This window comes from Doryrhamphus excisus, linkage group LG1 (genome assembly GCF_037039965.1).
Source record: "Doryrhamphus excisus strain RoL-2023G ecotype Guam linkage group LG1, RoL_Dexc_Guam_v1.1, whole genome shotgun sequence".
Lineage (NCBI taxonomy): Eukaryota > Metazoa > Chordata > Actinopteri > Syngnathiformes > Syngnathidae > Doryrhamphus > Doryrhamphus excisus.
Window position 1 is genome coordinate 20168977 of NC_136357.1, and position 9202 is coordinate 20178178.

At 41.6% G+C, this 9202-nt stretch overlaps 1 long non-coding RNA gene across 1 annotated transcript in view; it reads right to left on the reverse strand.

Annotated features, from left to right (window-relative positions):
- The window catches only part of LOC131131927 (uncharacterized), a 29664-nt gene that overhangs the window by 19195 nt on the left and 1267 nt on the right, over positions 1-9202 (reverse strand). The window lies entirely within an intron of this gene.

Consider the following 9202-nt stretch of genomic DNA (forward strand, 5'->3'; position numbering starts at 1 on the left):
CCGTTAGCATGTTAGCATTTAAGCTAATTTACTCATGTCTAAAGGCAAATACACACATGGCATAATGTAGGGAGGTCATAGGACAACCTTGGCATTTTCTAAATTTGGGACTCTCTTGCTAGGTGCTAGCATGATGACTGTTAACATGTTAGCATTTAGCTAATTTGCTCATGTTTAAAGGCAAATACACACATGCATGATGCAGGGACGTTATAGGACAACCTTGGCAGTTTCTAAACTTGAGGCTGTCTTGCTAGGTGCTAGCATGTTAGCCGTTAGCATGTTAGCATTTAAGCTAATTTACTCATGTCTAATGGCAAATACACACATGGCATGATGTAGGGAGTTTATAGGACAACCTTGGCACTTTCTAAACTTTGGACTCTCTTGCTAGGTGCTAGCATGATGACTGTTAGCATGTTAACATTTAAGCTAATTTACTCACGTTTAAAGGCAAATACACATATGGCATGATGTAGGGAGGTTATCGGACAACCTTGGCACTTTCTAAAGTTGAGCCTCTCTTGCTAGGTGCTAGCATGGTATCCGTTAGCATGTTAGCATTTAAGCTAATTTACTCATGTCTAAAGGCAAATACACACATGGCATGATGTAGGGAGGTCATAGGACAACCTTGGCACTTTCTAAACTTGAGGCTCTCTTGCTAGGTGCTAGCATGGTAGCCGTTAGCATGTTAGCATTTAAGCTAATTTACTCATGTCTAAAGGCAAATACACACTTGCATGATGTAGGGAGGTTATAGGACAACCTTGGCACTTTCTAAACTTGAGGTTCTCTTGCTAGGTGCTAGCATGGTAACCGTTAGCATGTTAGCATTTAAGCTAATTTACTCATGTCTAAAGGCAAATACACACATGGCATGATGTCGGGAGGTCTCTTGCTCTCTTGCTAGGTTCTAGCATGATGATTGTTAGCATGTTAGCATTTACGCTAATTTACTCACATTTAAAGGCAAATACACACATGGCATTATGTAGGGAGGTTATAGGACAACCTTGGCACTTTCTAAACTTGAGGCTCTCTTGCTAGGTGCTAGCAAAATGATTGTTAGCATGTTAGCATTTCAGCTAATTTACTCACTTTTAAAGGCAAATACACACATGACATGATGTAGGGAGGTTATAGGACAACCTTGGCACTTTCTAAACTTGAGGCTGACTTGCTAGGTGCTAGCATGATGACTGTTAGCATGTTAGCATTTAAGCTAATTTACTCATGTGTAAAGGCAAATACACACATGGCATGATGCAGGAAGGTTATAGGACAACCATGGCAGTTTCTGAACTTGAGGGCCTCTTGCTAGGTGCTAGCATGGTAGCCGTTAGCATGTTAGCATTTAAGCTAATTTACTTATGTCTAAAGGCAAATACACACATGGCATGATGTAGGGAGGTTATAGGACAACCTTGGCACTTTTTCAACTTGATGCTCTCTTGCTAGGTGCTAGCATGATGACTGTTAGCATATTAGCATTTAAGCTAATTTACTTACGTTTAAAGGCAAATACACACATGGCATGATATAGGGAGGTTATAGGACAACCTTGGCACTTTCTAAACTTGAAACCCTCTTGCTAGGTGCTAGCATGATGACTGTTAGCATGTTAGCATTTAGGCTAATTTACTCACATTTAAAGGCAAATACACACATGGCATGATGTAGGGAGGTTATAAGACAACCTTGGCACTTTCTAAACTTGAGGCTCTCTTGCTAGGTGCTAGCATGGTAGCCGTTAACATGTTAGCATTTAAGCTAATTTACTCATGTCTAAAGGCAAATACACACATGGCATGATGTCGGGAGGTTATAGGACAACCTTGGCACTTTCTAAACTTGAGGCTCTCTTGCTAGGTGCTAGCATGATAACTGTGAGCATGTTAGCATTTAAGCTAATTTACTCACGTTTAAAGGCAAATACACACATGGCATGATGCAGGGAGGTTATAGGACAACCTTGGCAGATTCTAAACTTGAGGCCCTCTTGCTAGGTGCTAGCATGGTAGCCGTTAGCATGTTAGCATTTAAGCTAATGTACTCATGTCTAAAGGATAATACACACATGGCATGATGTATGGAGGTTATAGGACAACCTTGGCAGTTTTTAAACTTGAGGCCCTCTTGCTAAGTGCTAGCATGGTAGCCGTTAGCATGTTAGCAATGAAGCTAATTTACTCATATCTAAAGGCAAATACACACATGGCATGATGTAGGGAGGTTATAGGACAACCTTGGCAGTTTCTAAACTTGAAACCCTCTTGCTAGGTGCTAGCATGGTAGCCGTTAGCATGTTAGCATTTAAGCTAATTTACTCATGTCTACAGGCAAATACACACATGGCATGACGTAGGGAGGTTATAGGACAACCTTGGCACTTTCTAAACTTGAGGCTCTCTTGCTAGGTGCTAGCATGATGACTGTTAGCATTTAAGCTAATTGACTCATGTTTCAAGGCAAATACATACATGGCATGATGCAGGGAGGTTATAGGACAACCTTGGCAGTTTCTAAACTTGAGGCCCTCTTGCTAGATGCTAGCATGGTAGCCGTTAGCATGTTAGCATTTGAGCTAATTTACTCACATTTAAAGGCAAATACACACATGGCATGATGTAGGGAGGTTATAGGACAACCTTGGCAGTTTCTAAACTTGAGGCCCTCTTGCTAGGTGCTAGCATGGTAGCCGTTAGCATGTTAGCATTTGAGCTAATTTACTCACGTTTAAAGGCAAATACAAACATGGCATGATGTAGGGATGTTATAGGACAACCTTGGCAGTTTCTAAACTTTAAACCCTCTTGCTAGGTGCTAGCATGGTAGCCGTTAGCATGTTAGCATTTGAGCTAATTTACTCATGTCAAAAGGAAATACACATGGCATGATGTAGGGAGGTTATAGGACAACCTTGGCACTTTCTAAACTTGAGACTCTCTTGCTTGGTGCTAGCATGATGACTGTTAGCATGTTAGCATTTAAGGTAGTTTACTCATGTCTACAGGCAAATACACACATGGCTTGATGTAGGGAGGTTATAGGACAACCTTGGCAGTTTCTAAACTTGAGGGCCTCTTGCTAACTGCTAGCATGGTAGCCGTTAGAATGTTAGCATTTAAGCTAATTCACTCATGTCTACAGGCAAATACACACATGGCATGATGTAGGGAGGTTATAGGACAACCTTGGCACTTTCTAAACTTGAGGCTCTCTTGCTAGGTGCTAGCATGATGACTGTTAGCATGTTAGCATTTAAGCTAATTTACTCACGTTTAAAGGCAAATACACATATGGCATGATGTAGGGAGGCTATAGGACAACCTTGGCACTTTCTAAGCTTGAGGCCCTCTTGCTAGGTGCTACCGTGGTAGCCGTTAGCATGTTAGCATTTAAGCTAATTTACTCATGTCTAAAGGCAAATACACACATGGCATGATGCAGGGAGGTTATAGGACAACTTGGCAGTTTCTAAACTTGAGGCCCTCTTGCTAGGTGCTAGCATGGTATCCATTAGCATGTTAGCATTTAAGCTAATTTACTCATGTCTTCAGGCAAATACACACATGGCATGGTGTAGGGAGGTTATAGGACAACCTTGGCACTTTCTAAATTTGGGACTCTCTTGCTAGGTGCTAGCATGATGACTGTTAGCATGTTAGCATTTAAGCTAATTTGCTCATGTTTAAAGGCAAATACACACATGCATGATGCAGGGACGTTATAGGACAACCTTGGCAGTTTCTAAACTTGAGGCTCTCTTACTAGGTGCTAGCATAATGATTGTTAGCATGTTAGCATTTCAGCTAATTTACTCATGTTTAAAGGCAAATACACACATGACATGATGTGGGGAGGTTATAGGACAACCTTGGCAGTTTCTAAACTTGAGGCTGTCTTGCTAGGTGTGACCATGTTAGCCGTTAGCATGTTAGCATTTAAGCTAATTTACTCATGTCTAAAGGCAAATACACACATGGCATAATGTAGGGAGGTCATAGGACAACCTTGGCATTTTCTAAATTTGGGACTCTCTTGCTAGGTGCTAGCATGATGACTGTTAACATGTTAGCATTTAGCTAATTTGCTCATGTTTAAAGGCAAATACACACATGCATGATGCAGGGACGTTATAGGACAACCTTGGCAGTTTCTAAACTTGAGGCTGTCTTGCTAGGTGCTAGCATGTTAGCCGTTAGCATGTTAGCATTTAAGCTAATTTACTCATGTCTAATGGCAAATACACACATGGCATGATGTAGGGAGTTTATAGGACAACCTTGGCACTTTCTAAACTTTGGACTCTCTTGCTAGGTGCTAGCATGATGACTGTTAGCATGTTAACATTTAAGCTAATTTACTCACGTTTAAAGGCAAATACACATATGGCATGATGTAGGGAGGTTATCGGACAACCTTGGCACTTTCTAAAGTTGAGCCTCTCTTGCTAGGTGCTAGCATGGTATCCGTTAGCATGTTAGCATTTAAGCTAATTTACTCATGTCTAAAGGCAAATACACACATGGCATGATGTAGGGAGGTCATAGGACAACCTTGGCACTTTCTAAACTTGAGGCTCTCTTGCTAGGTGCTAGCATGGTAGCCGTTAGCATGTTAGCATTTAAGCTAATTTACTCAAGTCTAAAGGCAAATACACACTTGGCATGATGTAGGGAGGTTATAGGACAACCTTGGCACTTTCTAAACTTGAGGTTCTCTTGCTAGGTGCTAGCATGGTAACCGTTAGCATGTTAGCATTTAAGCTAATTTACTCATGTCTAAAGGCAAATACACACATGGCATGATGTCGGGAGGTTATAGGACAACCTTGGCACTTTCTAAACTTGGGGCTCTCTTGCTAGGTGCTAGCATGATAACTGTTAGCATGTTAGCATTTAAGCTAATTTACTCACGTTTAAAGGCAAATACACACATGGCATGATTTAGGGTGGTTAGAGGACAACCTTTGTAGTTTCTAAACTTGAGGCCATCTTGCTAGGTGCTAGCAGGGTAGCCGTTAGCATGTTAGCATTAAGGCTAATTTACTCATGTCTAAAGGATAATACACACATGGCATGATTTAGGGAGGTTACAGGACAACCCAGGCACTTTTTTAACGTAAGGCTCTCTTGCTAAGTGCTAGCATGATGACTGTTAGCATGTTAGCATTTAAGCTAATTTACTCATGCCTAAGGGCTACTAAGCACATGTCATGATGTGGGGAGGTTATAGGACAACCTTGGTACTTTCTAAACTTGAGGCCCTCTTGCTAGGTGCTAGCATGATGACTGTTAACATGTTAGCATTTTACCTAATTTACTCATGTCTAAAGGAAAATACACACATGGCATGATGTGGGGACACTGTAGGACTGCCCCAAACTTTTCAGGACCTGAGGCTGTTTTGCTACGTGTTAGCACGTAGCCGTTATCATGTTAGCATTTTAGCTAATTTACTCAAGTTTAAAGGCAAATACACACTTGGCATGATGTGGGGACACTATGGGACTGCATCAACCTTTTCCGTACTTGAGGCTTTCTTGCTAGGTGCTACCGCGGTAGCCGTTGGCACACCGGGCCTGAGGTTCACAGCACAGGTGGCCAGTCCATCAAAATTTCCGCGGGAATTTTCTAGTTATTTTTTTTTTCTTATATCTTAATCTTCCACTTTTTGAGCGCGTAACGCGGCCGAAACCACAAGAAGGACCCCCACACATGTTACACCGCCGGAAACGTGGCGCTCGGGACTACAGCGGTATTTATTTTTTTGAACGGTTTGTGTAACCATGGCGACGGTATTCGCGATAGAAAAAAAATCGGCCACTAGATTAGGTACACCCTATTCTATTTTTAGAACAGCTCATGCCAGTGAAAAAACGAGAATTTACACTTTTCACAGCTTTGTAGCTCAGCCATACGGCCACGTAGGAACGTGATTGATGGCTCATTTTTTAGATAAACTTCTGAACTCTCTCTGTGGCTGAATGTTAATTGCTAGCAAGTTAGCATGTTAGCATTTAAGCTAATTTACTCATGTCTAAAGGATAATACACACATGGCATGGTGTGGGGAGGTTATAGGACAACCTTGGCACTTTCTAAACTTGAGGCTCTCTTGCTAGGTGCTAGCATGATGACTTTTAGCATGTTAGCATTTAAGCTAATTTACTCATGTCTAAAGGCAAATACACACATGGCATGATGCAGGAAGGTTATAGGACAACCTTGGCAGTTTCTGAACTTGAGGCCCTCTTGCTCGGTGCTAGCATGGTAGCCGTTAGCATGTTAGCATTTAAGCTAATTTACTCATGTCTAAAGGCAAATACACACATTGCATGATGTCGGGAGGTTATAGGACAACCTTGGCACTTTCTAAACTTGGGGCTCTCTTGCTAGGTGCTAGCATGATAACTGTTAGCATGTTAGCATTTAAGCTAATTTACTCATGTTTAAAGGCAAATACACATGGCATGATTTAGGGAGGTTATAGGACAACCTTTGTAGTTTCTAAAGTTGAGGCCATCTTGCTAGGTGCTGGCATGGTAGCCGTTAGCATGTTAGCATTTAAGCTAATTTACTCATGTCTAAAGGCAAATACACCCATGGCATGATGCAGGGAAGTTATAGGACAACCTTGGCACTTTCTAAAGTTGAGGCTCTCTTGCTAGGTGCTAGCATGATGACTGTTAGCATGTTAGCATTTAAGCTAATTTACTCACGTTTAAAGGCAAATACACACATGGCATGATGTCGGGAGGTTATAGGACAACCTTGGCACTTTCTAAAGTTGAGGCTCTCTTGCTAGGTGCTAGCATGATGACTGTTAGCATGTTAGCATTTAAGCTAATTTACTCACGTTTAAAGGCAAATACACACATGGCATGATGTAGGGAGGTTATAGGACAACCTTGGCACTTTCTAAACTTGAGGCTCTCTTGCTAGGTGCTAGCCAGGTAGCCGTTAGCATTTTAGCATTTAAGCTAATTTACTCATGTCTAAAGGCAAATACACACATGGCATGATGCAGGGAGGTTATAGGACAACCTTGGCACTTTCTAAAGTTGAGGCTCTCTTGCTAGGTGCCTGCATGATGACTGTTAGCATGTTAGCATTTAAGCTAATTTACTCACGTTTAAAGGCAAATACACATATGGCATGATGTAGGGAGGTTATCAGACAACCTTGGCAGTTTCTAAACTTGAGGCCCTCTTGCTAGGTGCGAGCATGGTAGCCGTTAGCATGTTAGCATTTAAGCTAATTTAGTCATGTCTAAAGGCAAATACACACATGGCATGATGTCGGGAGGTTATAGGACAACCTTGGCACTTTCTAAACTTGAGGCTCTCTTGCTAGGTGCTAGCATGGTAGCCGTTAGCATGTTAGCATTTAAGCTAATTTACTCATGTCTACAAGCAAATAGACACATGGCATGATGTAGGGAGGTTATAGGACAACCTCGGCACTTTCTAAACTTGAGGCTCTCTTGCTAGGTGCTAGCATGGTAGCCGTTAGCATTTAAGCTAATTTACTCATGTCTACAGGCAAATAGACACATGGCATGATGTAGGGAGGTTATAGGACAACCTTGGCACTTTCTAAACTTGAGGCTCTCTTGCTAGGTGCTAGCATGATGACTGTTAGCATGTTAGCATTTAAGCTAATTTACTCACATTTAAAGGCAAATACACACATGGAATGATGTAGGGAGGTTATAGGACAACCTTGGCACTTTCTAAACTTGAGGCTCTCTTGCTAGGTGCTAGCATGGTAGCCGTTAGCATGTTAGCATTTAAGCTAATTTACTCATGTCTGAAGGCAAATACACACATGGCACGATGTCGGGAGGTTATAGGACAACCTTGGCACTTTCTAAACTTGAGGCTCTCTTGCTAGGTGCTAGCATGATAACTGTTAGCATGTTAGCATTTAAGCTAATTTACTCACATTTAAAGGCAAATACACACATGGCATGATATAGGGAGGTTATAGGACAGCCTTTGTAGTTTATAAACTTGAGGCCATCTTGCTAGGTGCTAGCAGGGTAGCCGTTAGCATGTTAGCATTTAAGCTAATTTACTCATGTCTAAAGGATAATACACACATGGCATGATTTAGGGAGGTTACAGGACAACCCAGGCACTTTTTTAACGTAAGGCTCTCTTGCTAAGTGCTAGCATGATGACTGTTAGCATGTTAGCATTTAAGCTAATTTACTCATGCCTAAAGGCTACTAAGCACATGTTATGATGTGGGGAGGTTATAGGACAACCTTGGTACTTTCTAAACTTGAGGCCCTCTTGCTAGGTGCTAGCATGATGACTGTTAGCATGTTAGCATTTTACCTAATTTATTCATGTCTAAAGGAAAATACACACATGGCATGATGTGGGGACACTGTAGGACTGCCCCAAACTTTTCAGGACCTGAGGCTGTTTTGCTACGTGTTGGCACGGTAGCCGTTGTCATGTTAGCATTTTAGCTAATTTACTCAAGTTTAAAGGCAAATACACACTTGGCATGATGTGGGGACACGATGGGACTGCATCAACCTTTTCCGTACTTGAGGCTTTCTTGCTAGGCGCTACCGTGGTAGCCGTTGGCACACCGGGCCCGAGGTTCACAGCACAGGTGGCCAGTCCATCAAAATTTCCGCGGGAATTTTCTAGTTTATTTTATTATTTTATTTATTTGAGATTCTCATGTGATGCCACAAAAAATTACATCATATCATTATGGCAGTCTTTTCATTTTACATGGGGCAAGTTCGGGCAAGTAGTTCTCACCTTAAGGATTCCCTATGGGCAAGTCATTTTGGTTTTTAATGCAGAATCCTGAGTAAGTAACAATTTTTCAGAGTCCTAACTGTGTAAGTTGTGTAAGTCGTGGAGCAAAAGCGCTTCCATACAGGGAGTGGGGATGCTAATAGCCGTTTCCCACCACAATCAGTGGCCACACATATCATTATCAATGCTGTAGAAAATGTAGCGCTAAAATGGTCAAGCTACTTACCATTGAGAGACTTCTTGAAGTATCCTTTGTTCTTGAGAGAAAACGTCTGTTCTTGAGAAACTCTCTACTTCAGGATCAAAGTTGGAATCCAACACATATGGTTGTATGTTAAAAGCCCACATTTTAAACAGATACATCTCCATTTATTATCAACTCCTATACCTTTTGTAGCTAGCGCCACAAACC